General features: G+C 44.4%; 1 protein-coding gene across 3 annotated transcripts in view; it reads right to left on the bottom strand.

The window, feature by feature from the left end:
- LOC144732291 (teneurin-3-like) overlaps positions 1 to 21,459 on the bottom strand; it is a 417,468-nt gene that overhangs the window by 299,301 nt on the left and 96,708 nt on the right. The window lies entirely within an intron of this gene.

Here is a 21,459-nt window from a genome sequence, read left to right as displayed (position 1 = left end):
TAAAATGACAATCATCCGTGTACTTAGCAACGTCGAATAATCGCCGCTTCAGTGTCGCTGCCGAGTTGAGGAGCCTAGCGAGAACGGGTGCTGCTGGGAATCTCCGATGGCTCTTCCCAGACGCAGTGGGTTTTGCGCCGACTGCACAAATGTGCTGCGTGACTCGTGCTCGATAGGGCCCGGTTTGAATGAGGTGAAACATTAACAACGGACTGAGCAAAAGAACCCCCTGCTCACGTCAACGACACGTCTTGTGATTGTTTGGCAATCGTTAGCATCCCGACAGAAGTTTGCTTTGAGGCGGTGGAGTCTAAATATTTAAATTTACAGAGGTATTCTCTCATTAACAGGGAGCGTATCCCTGTTGCAAGATAATTTATTGTATTGAATGGTAACTAAGTGATTGATTAAGGCCCAATGCACACGCGCCACAAACTTTACTTTGAAGGTTTCATCAAGCATCTAAACTTAGTTTTCCCATACTGCCTTCTTCACTTTCACGGCGGAGGTTTCTACAGCTGCGCTGTACGGCTCTCCGATGTGTATAGTTGATGAATAAACTAATCAACTAAACTAATATCCGACGTTTCACTACACGTGACGGGAGCCTTTGCAGCTACCAGCGTGTTTTGCTCGAATGCCTGTACTTTTGCGATTTAAAGCTTTCGTGACTGCGGGGATTCATTTGCTTGGTTCTTTCGGTAAAGTCACGTAGAAGGGAAATAATAAAATAATAAAAATAAAACATGATAAAATAATTCTCACGACGTTTTGGCCACAACGCAAGCAGCCGTCCTCAGGTGAAGAACAGGTCTGTCGCGAAGACAGCGTCTGACAGACATGTTCTTCACCTGAGTCTGTCAGACGATGTCTTCCCGACAGACCTGTTTTTCACCTGAGGACGGCTGCTTGCGTTGTGGTCGAAAAGTCGTGAGAATTATTCTATGATGTTTTATTTTTATCATTTTATTATTTCCCTTCTACGTGACTTTACCGAAAGAACCAAGAAGATGCCTGTACTTTATTACGATAACGCCAGATGCTCAATGTCTCCCCCAAGACACCCGCTGCAATTTGATTTCCTTTTGCTCGAAGATTAAAAAAAATGAGAATTCCTGTAAATTAATGGAGATTCATACGGCGTGTTTTCTGGATACACACGAGAGCAAACACAATGTTTACCAGGGTGTTGGCACGTTAAGCTTGCATTCGGTCACGGGTTAGCCGACACAACCTCGTTGTCATCATCATCAGCAACAGCCTTGCTCATTTCACTACCGGCTTGAAAGCGTCCCCAAGCCTCTGCCTTCTCACAAACCCATTTTGATGCAACAATCCACCGACGGCCGCACCACGAACCAACCTCATAGCTCCATCTCCTCCGTGGAGCGCGTTCCCCTCAGGAGGCACTTTGTTTCCCTGGCTGTCACTCTGTCACTATTCTTAATCATCGGACAGCATTCCTTTTCCGTGACCAGATCCTGCCCATGCCCACCGACTTTTACATCCAGTATTATTGAAATCATTAAAACTGACGTTTTTTTCATTTCTGTTTCTCAATGTAATTCCAAGCATACGGTCACAACGGCAAGCTAATCATCAAGGTTTTTTTTATGCTTGTTACAGTAATGTCGTTTCTGGCCTTTACCTCCAATTTATTTTTGTGCACACAAAGTAACATGTTTTAAAATAACTCATGTCACGATTCAGTGACTGGTTCAAAATAAATATTTTCTCCTCATGGCGCGCATCGAATAATGAGTGTAAGAATTTATCATTTGTGGTTTGCATAGATATTGTGCTGAAAGGCTACATCTAGCCCAGTGGATCAAAGCGGTGGGTCAAATAAGACAATGTAAAAATAAAACGTATCATAAAGTGTATAAAGTTATATTACAGAGCACATTGGATCACATAAAAACAAACAAAAGTCCATATCTCTGTATTTTTTGGGTCTTTCGGTAAAGTCATGGAGATAGGTTCGAAGAAAATAGCAAAAAACTACGACGTTTCGATCGCAACACAAGCGGCCGTCATCAGGAAAAGGGGGTTAGCCTCTAAAGGCAAACTGTTTATAAAGGTTTGAAATGGGCGTAGCCCAAGTGTCAGCAGCATGGGCGGAGTAGTGAGTGTTAATGTCAGTGATGGTACTCGTAGAGGGTGACTACAGCTCTGGTAGTGGGCTTCCACCAATAAAGTGCTACGGCTAGTGGTGATGGTAGCAGTGGGCAGTGATGGTCCCGTTGGTGAGCTTCCACCGATTAAATTAAAGGGATGCCAGGTCTAAAATGGAAACATTAGAGCCAGTCATGACTTAAACTGGTTGATAACATCCTTCCAGTGATTGCTGAGTTTGTACCCATCTTCTCGGTTGAAATTGTGTCTATGTCTGTATATATGGATGGCTTCATGAACAAATCTTTGTTGATAGCCAGTGGGTTTGCAAAGTACCTTCGTCTTAGAGAAATCCATTTCATGTGAGCCCACCACATTAAAACAATGATCAGCCACGGCCGAGGTATTGGTCCTACCGTGTTTCAGATCTGCCTTATGTTCACGAACAGGGTCCGAGACATGCCGCTTAGTTTCCCCAATGTAATTGATGCCGCAGACACAGCTTAGTTTGTAGACACCGGGGTATTGCATGTCAGGGATCACATCCTTCACAGATGGGATCAGATCACGAATTTTATGTGTCTTCTTGGTTCTTTCGGTAAAGTCACGTAGAAGGGAAGTAATACAATAATAAAAATAAAACATAATAAAATGAAATAATTTTACTTTTTTATTTTTTATATATAATTTATTTCATTTTATTATGTTTTATTTTTATTATTTTATTACTTCCCTTCTACGTGACTTTACCGAAAGAACCAAGAAGATGAATCCCTGCAGTCACGAAAGCTTTAAATCGAAAAATGAATTTTATGTGCTGTGTTAAATTGCTCACCACCGGGACCATCACTGCCCACTACTACCATCCCTTTATTCGTGGAAGCACACCACCAGTGCCGTCATGGGCCTCTTCGAGTACCATCACCTCTAGCAGCAACCTCCACCGTCAACATTGTGAGTGTCTAAAGCGAGGTGCAGTGATTACTTGCAGCAGTTTAATTGGTGTAAACCCACCACCAGCACCGTCATCGCCCTCTACGTGTACTGTCACTCACATTAGCATTAGCTGCCCCGCCCATGCTGCTGACACACTTGGGCTACGCCCATTTCAAACCTTTATAAACAGTTTGCCTTGAGAAGCTAACCCCCTTTTCCTGATGACAACCACTTGTGTTGCGATCGAAACGTCGTAGTTTTTTGTTATTTTCTTTGAACCTATCTACGTGAAATAATAAAATAATAAAAATAAAACATAATAAAATATAATATTATATAATAAATAATAAAAATAAAACATAATAAAATATTATATTATTATATTATGTTTTATTTTTATTATTTTATTATTTCCCTTCCACGTGACTTTACCGAAAGAACCAAGAAGATGAATCCCTGCAGTCACGAAAGCTTTAAATCGAAATCTATCTACGTGACTTTACCGAAAGACCCAAAGAATATGAATTCCTGCAGTCACAAAAGCTTTAAGTCAAGATTTCTGCATACACAAATTATGTATTTATTTATTTTGTATCCGCCTATGGGCTTTCCAGAGACTGCTTGCCTCAACAAATGTTGTTGTGAAATATTACTCCGGAAAAGAGCCGCAGACTGACCGACTGTAAGAATATTGTTTTTTATTATTATGCAAGAGAGATGGACTTTTTATTTTGAATCAAATTTCTGGCATGGAAAAAGGTTGAGAGCATGAATATTTATATACGTTGAATGCATATTCTAATATGTATTATAAAAGCCTGGCATTCCATTTGTCCATCAACTAAATTACAAAAGCCTTTCAGAAGGTTTGAATGAAAGTTATAGAAAGTGGACCACCACCCCCCCCCAGATTAAGGAGTAATAAGTTGATCCACCAGGTTTACAACAATTGTCGACCCCCCCCCCCCCAAAAAGAAAAGAAATGTGTTTTGTAGGCATATATGCCCTACACCTACCAACCCTATATACAAATCAGTTTTATATGCCTACACACCCTACACGCAATAGTCAGTCGTATCTAAAGTCAGTAATATCTACTATAGAGTCAGTAGTATCTGCTGCACACCCTACATTCTATAGAGTCTGATCGTGGAGGTATAAGAGTACGTTTTTGTCTGCTATAACCCTCTACAACCAAACAGAGACAACTCAATCAAGTTGTTGGCAAAATGTGGACATGTTGTAAACATTTGTAAACATTTTGCTCGCTTTTGAATATTCGTCCTGTTTGTTAAAAAACGTAAATAAATTTGCATGTTTGCACACGTGACAACTTTATTTGACTGCCTCTGTCAGGCGGTGGAGGGTTTTAAGTGTTAAAAAGATGACATTATCACTGCAAAATCTTACCGAAAAGAAACTAATCACCAATCAATATATCGGTTGTGAAAGCCAACGTAGAATGTTTTACTCACTAGATACGATATTCTTTCTGGCTTGTTTCATGCAAAAACTTTAAAAACTATTCAAAAAACATACACAAAGCACTTACAGACCCTGTCAATCTGTCGGTTCAGCTATCACTCGCCACTTATGTTAGCCGTGGCTAGGAATCAAACTCAGGTTTGCCAGGTTCAAAGCATGACCTGCTCCACCCTACACCGACCATTCTACCTCTCATTAAATCATGAGGTGCATAAGGTTTCACTCTGGCAACTGAAACAATATGTTCATCGTAAATCTATTGAGTCTACCACCACCACCACACTGTTTCTAAGGTCACATCAGGTCTGTGGTCCACATCAAAGATTTTCAAACCCCAAGTGGTACACCTATTGGATTACACCACAATCCAAAGCTGGGGATGAGTGGGAGGGGTTGCTCATTCTTCTTTGCTGCTCCCGCACCTCCGATTAGCATGGTTGGCTACGTACGATACGAAAGAAGTTCAACATATATACACCTACAACCCCCTTCCCCCAGACACAATGCTATCCCTGCCTAAGTCCTGGATTCAGGTGTTTCTTTCTTCCTCTGCCTATGACTGCCTCTCTCTATAAAATAACACTGGTCAACAAAAAAAAACCCATTTTTTTCTGGCCTGGACTTTTGCAACTGTTTTAGACTAATTTCAGGGTGCTGATTCCAAATCTGATCTTTCATGCTATCGGCATACCCGGCATACCCATTTTCATTTATTTTACCCGAAATTAACTCTGTCACTTATGATTGCAAGTTGTTGCGAGTCAGTGACTGCTTTAGTGTTAAAATATGGTGCTGTATTTTTATGATAGTGTGTTTATAATATGATTTTATGTAGATATCCACATTTATTTAATACATTTCTTTTGCAGTTTTTATTGAAAATGCAATATTTGATATCTCAAAAACCTGATGTGACAAAAACTGATGCCAGATTTGGAATCAGCACCCCAAAATTACCTTCAAACCGTTGGAATACCTTATGCCAGAAAAAGTGTGTTGACCAGTGTAATTGTTCCCACTGCTCCTCTACATCATTTCAGGATGTAGTCAGCATGTAGATGCTGTATACATCTAAAGTGCACTTGTGTTGTATTGTAAATGGCAGGTTGCTTTTAAGGAGCTGGTTTTGATGCCAACAGAGTGTGGCAGAAGCCGGTGTGCTCACCTCCAATCTTTCCCAACGCACGCTCGCTTATGCGCATTAATTAAATACATTCACATCTAACATTATACCAGGGGGAGGGGGGTCAGCTGCCATGATGTAATGCTTAGCAAACTGGACTAGCAACACCAGAGGTTCTCAATTAGATTTCATATCCCGGCATTGCAGTAAAAAAAAGGGAAAGCGTCATAAATCTCTCCACCTCTGCCCACCCGGCAGAATAAATGTGTTTAACACAGTTAGTTGATCTTTGGGGCACGTGCGTTGGGGTAAAGTGTGGGTACCCCCACCTCTCTTCCAAGACATCTGGCCAGAGTGGTAGAGTAGGCCAAAACACCATCTTGAGAGACTCTCCAGAGCTCCATCTCGTGGAGGCCCTTCTATTGGCATTGGCACAAGCAAGCGAGTTGCAGGGTTGCAGCCGAAAATACATTCTTACACTTGGACTTCAACGCGGCTTCATGGCAATACCTCTCCAAATACAGCCATTACTGAGCGTAGTTGGACAGCAATAAGCTATTACGGACCAACCTGCGCACACCGCAGCCACGCCGAATTGCAACCACGGTCACTCTGGATATGAAATTATACTTTGGGGCTCCCGCGGGGTCACAAATGCGAGCGCCTCGCGGAGAGCCGCGAGTCCCATCGATTTTCATTCCGAGCATTTAATGGTCTCCGCGACGTGGGGCCACGCGGCCCCCGTCTGAAAGTGCGGGCCAAGTGTCCCGGAGTCGACGGCGTCGCGGGCAACGCGGGACACGGCATCGCGGGGGGCGCCGCGCTGCGCCGCGGCCGCGCGTTACGTCTACGCACATGCGTATGTTGCACGCATGTTGTGTGCAGGGCATGCGACTTGAGTTGCGACGCAACAATGCTGACCGTGAACACGCGTGTTGCTACGAGCGAGGTGTATGCAACATCGCTCGGGAGACAAAGGTGGCCGGGCGTGGTGTTGGCCACCCACTGCCTCGTGTGCCGTGCCAGCATCAATAGGCCGCTCGCCGTTAAGACTTGCCCCAATAGTCTGTGAGAGGCTATTTGGGGGATCTTTATCTTTGTTATGAGCGATTGACATTCACGTTGAACACCACCACCACCAAGATGGCCACAACAATCCCGGGGATTTTAAACAATGTTCATAGGATAGAAAGCAAATATAACTCAGAAAAATATAAAACAACACAAATATAGACGACATTATATAAAGTATGTACTTTTGCACCGTACGTAGCCAATCGGTTCAGGGGAAGGACAACAAACTAAAGACAAAAAGCAGTTCTAATGAAATGAGTTTTCAATCTAGATTTAAAAGTGCATAGCTCCAGTGGCTTAATAATATCAGAAGGAAGAGTGTTCCAGACGGCCACAGAAGCGCATATGAAAAGCACGCAATGCAGTGACCGTTTCGTGAGTACGTGTCGAGGGGTCGTGAGTACGTGTCGGGGTGACGACGAGTGGCTGTGCGTCAAGTGGAAGTAGAGGGGATTTCAAAGAGAGTCCAAGTCTACAAAGAGATCCGATGTGTAGTTTTGTAAAGTTTATGAAAAGGGTAAAGGTGCAGCCCTGCAATGTCTTGCTCACTCCGCTGCCGGCAAAACGGGCTCCACTAAGTAGTGTTTTGGCCTACACTTCCACACTGGCCAGATGACTTCGAGGAGGTTGGAGTACCCATACTTCACCACACGCGATCTCCACATCGAATGAATGTGGTCTACTCATTCATTCCATGGGGTGGACAGAGGCGGGTGGGGGTTTTAAGCAACCACTCCATTGCTTCGACTGTCAAGTCTAAGGGAACAAATTGGTGACAACTGGATTGCAGGACTATTGTGCGCTAACCATTACGCCATGGAAGGCATCCCCTTTATATAAAAAACAAATTTCTAAAATACTTCTTGGTTCTTTCGGTAAAGTCACGTAGAAGGGAAGTAATAAAATAATACAAATAAAACATAATAAAACAATTTATTATGTTTTATTTTTATTATTTTATTACTTCCCTTCTACGTGACTTTACCGAAAGAACCAAGAAGATGAATCCCTGCAGTCACGAAAGCTTTAAATCGAAATTTCTAAAATACCCTATACATTTAGCCGACACCCAACAGCGTTTGTTGCCAATCTCAACATAATTTCATGGTTCCCGTGCCTCGTGTCTGGTGACTTCAGTCATTTAGCAACCATTTGTTTTGGCTGCAAATAACTATAATTGTCAATTTTAAACCAAACAAGCCGTTCGAAAACAAGAAATATCATAACTTTATAGATATGCAAATCAGTTTGCCAGACAGACAACAGTAAGAAGGCAAGCGCGTGAAGCACACGTGAGAGTTGAGCTCTGCAGGGTGGTGGATTAGGAAGCTTTGTAATCAGGGAAATCTATACTTGGGTGATAGTGATGACTTTTTAAGCCACGGCACAACAGGGGACCAAGAATAACACATCTGCCACGCGTCTGAATAATTTATAAGCGAAGGAAGCGCTCCATGTTTAAATATATTTATACGCAGTTGTCCGTGGGAGAATCACTGACTGACAGTCCAGACTCCACTCAATTGTTTTATAACTCATAACAAGAATCAAATTGGCGGAACATGGTACCCACAACTATAAGTTACACAAAAACTTCTCCAAACACTAAATCTTAGGGGGGGCGTGGGGGGTGAAACTCTTTGTTTACCTTTTCTGTGCAATCTCTGTGGCACACATTGGAATTCCGGAGCCGTGTTTGCAAACTCCGGCAGATGCCACAGTTGTTGACTCGCATTTGGTAGGCCGTGGCGATGCTCTTAAATTCGATGCGACAAGGGCCAGTCACAAAGGCCACTTGCCAGACAGTGGCGCTTAGGTTAACCGAACCTCAAATTACTGAATCACGGGTCAAACAAATAAAAGCATGAAACTAACTGAAAATAAATAACAGTTTACGATTTAAAAAAAAGTCAGCGGGAGAGGCTTAATGACCATTTCATAAACCACGGAAACACCATCGTCTCAGGAGGTGCATCCTTTAGATGATGTTGTTGATCATTTCCGTAGGTTATGTTTTACACGGCATGATTTACGAAAAACCACGAATAATGCACACCCCCCTCCCTCCCTCCCCCGTGAGAAACAGGCAGCGTTGACATTCTAGAGATGGAGACAAAAACGATGACATCAGCCACCTTGAAAAGAAATAAGCCACATCTCTCTTCTCGAGCAAATGCATTGGCACAACACGCATGTTGAAACGGCGGTGACAAGGCATTATTGTGGATTAATGTGTCACGTTGCCTTGGACAGTATGGAACGGAGAACATCGGCAAATGTACTCACAAGCCTTGCGCAAAAGAAAACATGCAATGTTGTTTCTGCGCGACACAGCGGAGCAAAATGAAACCAGTATGATTTTAATAAACGTCAAAGCTCTACGTCTATACACTTCATTTTTATATACTTGCTCTGCAGGAACATTTCATGATTGTGGAGCAGAACATGATGTCTCAAAGCCAGTGTCATGGCAAAACCTACACAACACGAAACAATATGCTCCCAATTACTTATCCGCATCTGTACCGCATTGTGCAAAGGCAATGCGCATGTGAAATTGTGTTTTATACAACAGCCCCTATCTACAAGGTTATGTTCACGAAGCAATGATGTGGTTGGAGTTTCAAATTACACACTGAACTTCTGTTTTTTTTACGTCTTCGTAGATTTAAATCGAACGGCGAGAACACATTAGGCAACGTCACATGTCGTTGTTAACACATTCATTTGCGATTTAAATTCCCCAAGTTTGTGGCTATGTTCAAGATCAATTTGTTCGCACATTGAAGATGGAAACACCTTCCCCAAAACAAAATGCACTCATTGTCCCTGTATATAAAACAATCAACAAAGACGTACACATGCATTCGCTTTTGCCCTTCTTGTTCAAGGTTCAGCCCCGCAATGTTTTGCACATGGCACTGCTGGCAGAAGGGCCTCCCACTAGATGATGCACCAGAGAGCCCGCCTCTCTCTAGACAGCATTTGGCCAACTGATCCACACTGACCACACATCACGGAAGAAGTGAGAGCACCCACACTGTACCCCACATCGCACACGACCTGCCGATCAACTGGCATGAATGCACCTGCTATCACGTATCTGGACCTTCCTTCATCCATCGCCCTGGTGCCACACTGCCATGAGCTCCCTATACCCACTCCTCCGGAGAGAGAGCAGCCATCTTTAGAAGAGAGCAGCAAGTCAGAGAGCAAGGAAGACGTTGTAGATCCAGATGACAATTTCAGAGGTGGAGCTGAGGAGAGAAACCCATACTACCCCAACCAAAAACACCTCAACGACTTGATTAGAGATCTTGGTCTCACCAAGTCCAATGCCGAGTTTTTGACGTCTAGGCTCAAGCAGTGGAACTTGTTGGACGAAAGTATGCAAGTCGCAGATCAGAGGAAGCGTTACCAACCTTTTTGCAGCTTCTTCACCCGTCAAGATGGCCTCTGCTTCTGCGACAATGTGACTAGTCTGTTCGAGGCAATCGGAATCGCCTGTAACCAGAATGAGTGGTGCCTCTTCATTGACAGCTCATCCAGGAGCCTCAAAGCCGTGCTGCTCCCTAATGGTAACGAGTTCCCGTCTCTTCCCCTGGCTCACTCGGTGCACCTCAAAGAGGTTTACAACAACATCAAGACCTTGCTGGACGCCTTGAAGTATGATGAGTACGACTGGGAGGTCATCGGAGACTTCAAAATGGTGTAATTATTGATGGGTCTCCAAGGCGGTTTTACTAAGTGTTGCTGCTATCTTTGCCTTTGGGGCAGCAGGGACACCAAGGCGCACTACCACAGGCGGGACTGGCCACAGCGGACCGAGTTTTCTGTGGGGAAGAACAACGTTAAGTGGGAGCCACTGGTGGAAGGTGCTGATGCCACCACTGCACATCAAATTGGACCTCATGAAACAATTTGTCAGAGCTGTAGATAAGGAGTCGGCAGCCTTCCAGTACCTTCAAGACTTCTTCTCTAAGCTGTCTGAGGCAAAGGTCAAAGCCGGTGTCTTCGTCGGACCACAGATAAAAAAGATCCTGGAGTGCGATGAATTCCCCAAGAAGCTCACTAGTAAGGAGAACGCGGCTTGGGACAGCTTTGTCGCAGTGGTTCGTGGCTTCCTGGGCAATCACAACTATGTGGAGCTGGTTGAGACTGAAGAAGAACTACGACACAATGGGCTGTAGGATGTCCCTCAAAGTCCATATCCTTGATACTCATCTTCATAAATTCAAGGAGAACATGGGAGTGTACTCGGAGGAGCAAGGCGAGCGGTTTCACCAGGATAGACTGGACTTTGAACGCCGCTACCAAGGACAGTATAACGAGAACATGATACGAGACTACATTTGGGGGCTGATTCGTGAAAGTGAGTTACAGTAAAATCGTAAATCTCGAAAAACTACTCACTTCTAAATATTTTGTAGTAATTTTTGCATTACTTTAGTATACATATATGTTAGTTTTGATTCATGTTGTTTTTTTCTGACTTCATGTGAACGAAAAGACACAAATTTGCCAGTTTTCTCATTGAAAATAGATACATTTCTAAATATCCCTGTCCTGATCACAAAAGCAAAGTTTTTGGAGAATTATAGCCATTTTCTATACTTTATAGGCATAAGCAATTACGAAATAACACTTACTACCCAGGACCAAAAATTGTGTTACATAGTGTTCTCAATGTGGCAGGGGAAAACGGGAGGACCCGGAGAAAAATCCACATGACCACGGGAATAACATGCCAACTCCAAATATACAGCAGGCATCAGGGTCGGGATCGAATCCACGACCTCCTGTATACCAGGTGAGGTATTTAACATCTCGCCACAGCTTGGTACACGGGCCTCGGGACCTCCAGATTGTGAAGCCGGCACCCAAACCATTACGTGACAGCCGCAACCCCCTTCTTGGAGAACACAAAAAATGTTAAAATTAAATGGCACAATAACACTGACATTTTAACAATGTATCACGCGGTCATTCCTAACTTCAATAGATCCGCTGACACCACACACACATATAGATTTATAAAAATACATACCGTACGCCTTCCCTTTCAAACCGAAGCCTTTTATAATACAAGTTTAATGTACAGCTCCCACACGCCGGCGTGCTGTCGGGCTCTCAAGCCCAGGCAGCATCTCAAAGGATCTCAAAAGGAGGTCTGATCAAACAATGAAAGTCATGCCTGGCTAAAGATGGTTTTGCACTACAGAGGGCCCGACATGGCCAGCGCGAGAACCTGTTATAAGTGCACGATCAAAGGGGGGAGCAAAAAAAGTAGTAATGTAAACGAACCACTCATTTATTTAAAACGACTTAACAGTTACGGGGGTTTTGTCGTTGCTAAAGTGTGATTTTTAACTGTAATCTTTCTGCCATTCAAATTTACATGACAAAACTGCCACATTAAACACCTTGTCTTTTTAAACGTGCAGTTTTTATTCTCACAATTACTTAAGAGTATTTCTTTTTCCCATAATTGAGTGGCAATGTCGACCACTTAGTTTTTTTTGAAGCTGAAGAAAAGATTATTTTAATGGCTTAAGAATGATTGAACTACTTCCCTACAATACTTTAAAATTAACATGCCGAGTAAACTCCCTTGTTTTATTAACCTTAACATAGCACATCCAACTTACAAGGGGACTGAGGTATAAGTAGGAACTGTTCGTGGTAAGTTCAGCAGAGTGCCGTTTGTCTATGGATGCTCATTTGTAATCACATCCCCACCACTCAAAAACACAGCAGCATCAAATCCACCACCGCTTTTAAGAGGCCGTTGAAGGTCGCTCATCTGATTTGTCAGGCGTACGAGGTGGAATCCTGAGCCTGGCTCCATGCCAACCCCCTACGCGACTGGAAAATGTGACTTTTCGTGAAAATGTGTGCGTTATAAATTGTTCAATTATTATTCTAAAAATCTATTTCTGATACGTGAACATAAATGGAAAATTACAGTTACACCGCGCGCAAATAGGTTACAGGATAAAAGGTAAAGCATAAGACTGCCTCCCAATGCAATTTTCGACGCACAGCTTACGGGGGCACCAACAACGCCATTGTTTACACCATTGGAACCTCATTTGCCAGTAAAAAATATGATAATTGTTTTTTTACCCTTCTATCTGGCAACAAAACTGACACCTTTTTGGCGTCATCTGGTCCAACCCATGTGAGACTAGGCTCTAAGGAAAGCTGTCTCGGGTGTGGACCAATCAACTTCAAGGACAGTGCATACATTATCCGAGTTATGTTTTTTGTTTGCATTATGACTGCAGGTATTGTGGTCTATGCAAACATGACTCCTTGTAAAAAAAGGTGTCAGTTTTGTTGCCAGATAGAAGGGTAAAAAACCAATTATCAACGCCATGGATGTTGATGATGAGGAAGACTCACGACCATCGTCCGTTACCAACAGCGGCCACCACCACCGCCACCGCCACCCTGCGTCGTGGAGAAACGGCTCGACGCGGTCAACGGACCGTGAGAGGAGGCCGCGTGGAACGGCGGCGGTGGATGGGGGCGGCCAAAAAAAAAACACTGCAAGGGTCTCCCGCTCACCTCAGCCGCCTCGAGAAAATGACAACGGCAGCTTCATTTGAGTGCGGTCCGCGGTGTCGGCTTTAAGGCAGCTGACATCGTGACCAAGATCGTCCTCTCGGGAAGAATAGAGTAGTCCCACCTTGTGCGATGTTCTCTCACTTAAGAGAATTGTATGGTTTCATAAAATACAAAAATAGACAACGCAAACAATTCCAGCGAGTGGATGCCGGTGTAATGTTTTTTTTACCGTACTTAACGCACAAGGCTGACGAGGAGAAGCAGCAGCGGTTCTGATTACAGTCACCACTGATGTCAGTCGTGGCTGCGATTAAAACTCTGCTCGTAAGGTTCATAGCGCCGCACACTAAAACACAGTGCCCCCACTCCACCGTAATCTGGCTTTGAAACAGACGCATATATTAACAAATCATCAGAAAAGACACAAAATCGACTAAACATTCCAAGCACAGTAGCACCTACCACGAAAGAAATATAACAATACTCAAGCTTTCCCCCGGCAAATACGAAATGATGATTATTAAGTCAACAGCGACTTCATATTCCTCGTAAACAAGATGTATTTTGTCACGCAATAATAAACACCTGCCGAGGTGTCAAATGTATCCGGTAGTTTATGAGCATTACATTTTTTCTACTCTATTGGCAGCTTCGTGGAACTTGCGTTGCGTGCGTATGATTCAGACGCCCATAACTTAGTTACGTGCATGAAAACAACAATAATTGGGTTACCCCTGCCGCAATCCCCACAATGCAAATGACATCAGTCTGGTCCAATGATCCTAACGCAGTTCCCGACATCACAGCCAGTCTTATAATTTGGAATTTAAATTGAAAATTACGCGGCTGTTCCATGTTTTGCGGGCCGTTTCAAACAATCAACGACAGGCAGGGAGAGCCGGCAACCTCTGAGGCTGTGGCAAAACTTTAGCGCAAAGAACACCTGCTGCCAATCGGAGGCTCATCGCACCTGTAAACGCTACCGACAACACGCCTCTCCGGAGCACATTGGAGTTGCACCGAGCGCTGTTCGGCACCGTGTCCAACGTTGCACCCAAGGCCGTAGCCATGGAGTCAACATTGGGGGGGGAGCAAATCTTCCAGGGGGTCTGAGGGCCCCCCCCCCCCCCCACGAAAAAAATATCAAAATTTGAAAACTCATTTCCTGCCTAAAATTTTAAAACATTCACTAGCACATGGGATGGACTTTTTATTTATTTTTTACAATAATGTCTAATAGTGTATTGTATTTATTTCATTGCTCTGTTTTTTATTTTGTACCTTTTCTTGTTTCATTGTATGTAATGGCAGAGATGAGGGATTAATAAAGTACAACCATAACCACAATCATATAAATAGAAATCGATTTTATAGCAATATATTGGGGGGGGGACATTTTTAGCATATTTGAATTATGGGGGGGATGTGTCATCGGTCGTAATCAATCCACTGCTGGATGAAGGCCTCGCCAATCTGTTGCACTCCCCCCCCTCGATCCTACGATGTCCCCCCCCAATATATATTATAATTACGGCCTTGGTTTCACCCCACGGTTTTGGGAGCTTCCTCGGGAACTGAATTGAGCGGCATGATTCCAGGCCACTCTGGGTTCCTCCCGTATGAAGCAAAGCCACAATTTGCCTGCCCGCGCCAAAGACCAAAGCCAATCGGCATCAAGGAATGAATCTTAATTTTAGAACTTTCTACGGGGAAGTTTTAAGCTTATCTTTTTTCTCTCTCTCTGGCGACTTGTTTTCTCTGCCTGTGTCCTCTCTTTAGAATGTTCACACTTAAATTCTAACTTAGCAATCTTTGAAATACGTAATCAACCAGGCTACGCGTTAATTGTGTGTTGACCGACCCTCTGTGTTGTATTACATTACATTTCGATATTTTACTAGGTTATTTAATTTTAGTGTGTCCTCCTGATTTTCAGGCTTACTTGCAGTGCAGCACCACGTCTGTTGACCACTCATTGATATGCAAATTTTTTCTCTAACCCACCTTCCTTCTCTCTGCCTCCGCCCCCCCCCTCTGTCTATTTAAGGCCACCCCACAGAGACGATCACCCCTCTCTGTTTCCTGTGTTGCTCCCGCTATGTATCTTGGTGATATCTGTCTGCTAATATGTCTATCTATAGTTTTCTGGTTAGATTTTATGTCGCTATTTCATTATACCTGATGATGATTGCTTGTGTTGCAATCGAAACGTCGTATTCTATTATTTAATTTAATTTATTATTTTATCTTTAGACGTGACTTAACCGAAAGAACCAAATAATACATCAAGGAATGGTCACGCCAGCAGCAGCCGGCAACACTTTATAATTGAGGGTCAACATTGAGCTGCTCAACTCAGTTCTGGAAGAAGCTTCCACACACGTGGAGTGAAAGTAAGGTTTTGTACCGAAGTAAAAGCAAACGTATTTCTCTGGTCCACGCCACCCGATCACCGTTCGAGTCACGGAACGCGATGCAGAGAGTTTTGTATTTTGTGTTCAGGGCACCCCTGTCGCTTACTTGCCCCCTGCTCACTACTCGACGAGTCTCTCCGTTTTCAGTGGAGCCTCAGTGGACGTCGGCAGGGTGACAGACGGAGGTCGCAAACGGGTTTTGATTCCTTACCCGTACCCGTATCTGGCCGCACCAGGGTCGCAAACGGGTTTTGATTCCTTACCCGTACCCGTATCTGGCCGCACCAGGGTCGCAAACGGGTTTTGATTCCTTACCCGTACCCGTATCTGGCCGCACCAGGGTCGCAAACGGGTACCCGTACCCGTATCTGGCCGTATCTGGCCGCACCAGGGTCGCAAACGGGTACCCGTACCCGTACCTGGCCGTACCCGTACCCTACCCGTACCCGGCCGGGTATCGGGTAGGGTACGGGTATCGGGTACCTGATTGCGACCTCTGGGATGAAGCCATGTTGCAGGCGTGGGTGGGTTGATTCTAGGAACTTGAATTGTGAGAAGAGACAAGACGTTGGGAAATGAGTGACAAACAGTTACTCACCAGTGACTCACGGTCTACCCGTACCCGTACCCGGCCGCACCAGGGTCGCAAACGGGTACCCGTACTCGTACTCGGCCGGGTACGGGTAGCCGGGTATCGGGTAGGGTACGGGTATTGGGTACCCGGTTGCGACCTCTGGTGACAGAGAAGCGTTGGGCAGCGTGCCGAAATGCGCGCGGTACAAGCAGGAAAGTGGCACGGTGGTATTCGTGCCCTTTTCGACTGCTTCCACTCGCCTCAACGACACGGGAGGAGTCCACAGAGCTCGGACCAGAGGAAAACAAAAAAAGCCGTGAGCAAAAATGGCATTCGTCATCCGTCATCGGTCGTAATCAATCCACTGCTGGATGAAGGCCTTGCCAATCTGTTGCACTCCCCACCCCCCCTAGATTCTACGCGCCCGAACCGATTCCCCCGCTCCATCTCAACGGCGTTGAACTGCGCAAACGGCCGAAGGTGGAAAAATCATCACCGCTGGACAAGAGGCTGCGGCACAAGCCCTGTTGCAGCTCATTAAAGTGAGCAATGCATACTTAGATTCGCCGAATGAATACACATTAAGTCCTAGGCGTGAGTATTATTAAACAATAACGCACAATGGAAAACATCTTTAGAGTGTTCAGAGGTTAGGAAATTACCCTAAAGCAAATGTATGGTGCACGCTCATGATACTTAAATATAGAAGCATGGTTTGTGTTGTGGACTGTGGTTGAAATCGCTCAGAGCTTTAGCTGTGCACAAGAAAATCTCACAAGTCTTCCCCCCGCTGTGCCACTTAAAATTTCCTTCTCTTTGAGAGCTTCAATTTTAATTGGTTTCAAATCCTGCGTTCATAATTTTACACGCATAGTCCTTCTGAGCATATCTTCGCAGCCTGTCAATACAGATTTAAAAAATCCCAATGGGATCTTAATCGATTTGAGCTTTTTGCAGCATCACGCCAATGTTGTCTCCCTCACCATCTCTAAGACATTTCACCCTGTAAAGAGGCCAAGGGCTGGAACGTGTACGAGAGGCCAGAACCATCCACCCAGGAGATAGAGTTATGAAATCAGACATAAATGGAGCAGGGTGCTTGGAGAGGGCACCATTTAGCAGCTGATTGACCATGGCTGATGATGACGATAATTATGACTGAATGCAGAGCCGTCAAATCAGCTCGAACGATTTGTTCCATCGCTGCACAGTGATAGACCACAGCGGGGCCTGGTGGAAGCCTTCATCCAGCAGCGGATTGACCGTGGCTGATGGTGACGATGATGATGATGGTGATGATGATGACCACGATGTCGACCGACTGCTGAGCTGATGATGATGAAGGTTGAATTGCGTAACACAGCTGCGGGATTGAGAAGTGAACCGTTGCCAGATTGTTCTCCTGCTGCCCTTTGATAGTAATGAAGGCAATCACTTGACGCAGCAATCCCCTTGTGTTGTTTGGCGGTGAGCAGCTGGGGACTCGATGCCTCGGTGATGCGCCCACTGTGCGGATCTCAGAGCGCGCGACTGAGGGCCTCGCACATTTAAAAAAAAAAAAGAGGCTCCAATTATTTTGTTCCCATCTCCCACCGAAATAAAGTCCTACAATATTCTCTCGATTTAATTTAAGAAAACCAAACTTTTTTCGCTTTCGCTTCATTCCGTTTACTTTAAATAGGGTGGTGAGGCCGGAGAGAGCGTGAACAGTGATGGCAGTGCAACGTACTCGGTTATATAAATCATAACTTGATGGTAAGCTGTCAATTCTACATGATAACTTCACGTGCAATTTCATTTCACGTATAGCCTTTATCCGTTTACATATAAGTGAAATAGTCACCTTATATCTATTTAATGTTGCTGTGACTTCATTTTTGTAATCGTGCTATGAAACAGTCTGAACATTATTGACCAAGCAGACTTATGCAACAGGGAAAGTTTTATTTAATGACGATTTATGCTTGTGCAATAGTTTAGATTCATCACGTCAACCAATTGCTTTTTTTTTCCGATGCCTATATGCTTCATTCCTTCACTTTATTTCATTTGTTTAGCCACTCTTGGAAATGAGACTATCTTGGTCGCTTGAGTTCTCACCAGGTTCGCCAAAATAAACTTGAAACTTAAATTGTGAACCTAAACTCAATGATTACAGACGGCCAGGAAAAGGGGTACCCATACCTCCCTCCCGAATGTTCCTGCTGCAGAAGAACAGATCTAACCTGCTTCATCAAGACTCCAGCTCCGAATAAAAGCAGGACATGCAGCCGGATGCACCAAGTGATTCACCGTAACGCATTTTAACGCACAGGCTTCACAACAAAAATGCCTGTGTCTAACATTTCACCTATCCCGGTGGCTGCCGATAGCTCATGCCATTTCTGACATCGGGGAGGCAATTACCGAGTTGCAGTGAGCTTAACAGGTTCAGGTATGACATGCTCTTCTGTGCCAATACCGACCATTCCTGGGGCATTCGGGACAGCCGTGTATACACGCCGAATAGCTGCTCTTTCCGTGGTGGATATATGTGTAGTGACATAGAATCGGTCATGTGGCAGTATAGCGCTGGCTGCTGGCGGGGAAGGGGAACTGCAGCTTACAGCAGCCCTGACCGACAGCAGGCCACGTGATACACCAGAGAGGGTTCTCGGGGAAAGGTCACGGAAGGGGCACATCGTGAACCCGCGAGTAGGTTCCAGAAAGGGGGCGTTGCTGGGGGCGGAGCGAGGCCACGCTGGCAGTGTAAGAGGGACCCCGGGAGGGAAGCTCGGGGCTGTCGTGTGGAGTGAGATCCCGTCGTGCTGCTGCTGGAGTCTTCACCATCGCCTCCGCCTTCACCATCTCGGCGTCACCAGTCAAGCGGTCTACCAGCTGTCCTGACTGGGAACCGTAGTTCATTTAGAGACGAATTATAAAAAAGTGTTAACTGTTAGGCCGTGTTAATAAGCAGAGTGCCTCCTACTCTTAGTGTCTCTGAGTCAGTCGCTACATATGTATGCCAGCCTATGGAGTCTCTATGCGTATCTTCTATGGGTCTGTGAGTCTATGGGCCAATAGCCCTGCCCTTATTCGTAGCAGAAAGGTGGTGGGTGGAGCGGGGTGGGTGGGGGGCAGCACACGTCATGCATTATCATTACCTTTTAGGGCAGCGACCTATGGACGAATGCGTTTGAGTTGTTCCCACATTACGCTCACTAGCGGGGACTTGGGCTGGCCAGGCGGCTCGGTGGCCCGTGCTGTCTGCGGACAGGAACGATGAGGTCCGCCGACTGAGCGATTGATTGATTGCCGATCGCTAAATGCTGAAGGCCGATTACCGCGGACTCGTGCCCGACATTGATTATGACGGCGACGGCGATGATCCAACAGCAATTGATTACACAAACGTCTCCGATGAATTAAAGAGATCACTTGAACAAAACAACCCATTCAACCCATCAGCTTAGAGGCCCTGCACTCTCTAACCACAGCATAATAAACATGAAACTACTCCTGTTTTTAATGTTTTTAATGTTTTCTAAATGCTCTTGCATTAGCATTTACATTAAAAGTCCTAATGCAAGCAATTACCTAATTGCCTAATTACAAAGGCAACCACTGTTGTTACATTACCGTGTGGCGAGGAGGCTATGTTGAAGGTCTGTAGCTCTGAAGGAAAGAGATTTCTGAGAACGTACAATTATGTTAAACACCCACACTGCCCGCACTCAACAATGTCTCAGCTCGGTTTGAAAAAGCAATTATTGTATCCATTTCACTCGCATTCAACCAAATAAAATAAAATACTTAAAAAAAGATATGCATTTTGGTCATAATCCAGATTTGTAAGTTTGGCTGTGGACAAAATTTTGCAACCGACACATCAACCAATTTGATTTGCCAGTCTCAAAGAATGAAAAATACGAATAGGTTTCACTGTTCCTGGTAATGAAACAGATGGTGTGAAGATGTTCAACCACCAAATAGAAACCTTTTGCAAGGAACCAAGTCTGCATGAACCACAAGTACATGTGGTGAACATGCAAACCCGTCAGACCAGAACATACTAGAAGGCGAACAGTACAAAGCCAATGCACTTACGAGACTAGGCCACAAAGAAGGCTGTCTCTGGTGTAGGCCAATCAGTTTCGAAGACAATGCCATTCGTTATCACAGCATGACTTGTTTGCAAGTTCACCACAAGTACTTGTGGTTAATGCAGACTTGGTTCCTTACGAAAGGTTTCTATTTGGTGGTTGAATATCTTAACACGTGTTTCATTGCCAAGAATGCTAAAACCTACTACAGGGTAAAAAAATGAATTCAGAGTAATGTCACCTGGCTGGTGGATTGGTTCTATGCGGCACGCCCCTCCATTGTAGATACACAACAGACTCCTTCGCTTGACGTGCCTTGCGCTTACCACACCTGTCACACCCACACGGTTTACCCGTATTCTTGTACAGGGAAATTGAGTTTTCAGGTCCGTACGGCGTACAGCCGTTTCAATGCGGGCTTTGTAGGATGAACGTTGAGATTTATAAGGGCACGGGGTGACCAACAAGGTGAATTGGTCTGTAACAAGGTAGGCACTGATAAGGGGTTGACAGGTATGGCTTACCCACATTGATACGCACCTCTGGAGCTGAAATATGGACACGCAGTGTCGTACATTTTTCTTTCTTCATCGACGCCTTACTAATTATACCAAAATAAGGTTGATTGTACTCAGGATGGTCTTTCATAAAAGTATTGTTTATTTTTTATCAACTTAAGAATTTTATTGTTTTGTATTTTTATTATTTTATTATTTCCTTTTTACGTGACTTTACCGAAAGAACCAAGAATATGACTTCTTCAGTCTTAAGGCAATGCATGCGTCCAATTAGCCAACATTGTTTTAAAAGCCTGCAGGACTAAATCTTGGCATCAAAACCAAACCATTACTTTGTCGAATGCCTTGTAAGTTACACTGACAGATTTGTTCAAGTGGTCAAATGAGAGCACGAGGAATCTGCGTAAATACATCGGTCACGTAACAAATATCTTGCCCATATTGGCACGCAAGAGTAACTTCAATTTAAAAATGGCCAAAGTTTCTTTGATGCGGTGAAATTCTGACATAATAGAATTTTTTTTGGGTTAGATCGCATAAATATAAATGTGTAATTAAACTCACCACC

The sequence above is a fragment of the Lampetra planeri genome, chromosome 42 (genome assembly GCF_965212315.1).
Source record: "Lampetra planeri chromosome 42, kcLamPlan1.2.h2, whole genome shotgun sequence".
Lineage (NCBI taxonomy): Eukaryota > Metazoa > Chordata > Hyperoartia > Petromyzontiformes > Petromyzontidae > Lampetra > Lampetra planeri.
This window is presented reverse-complemented; position numbering and strand designations above follow the sequence as displayed.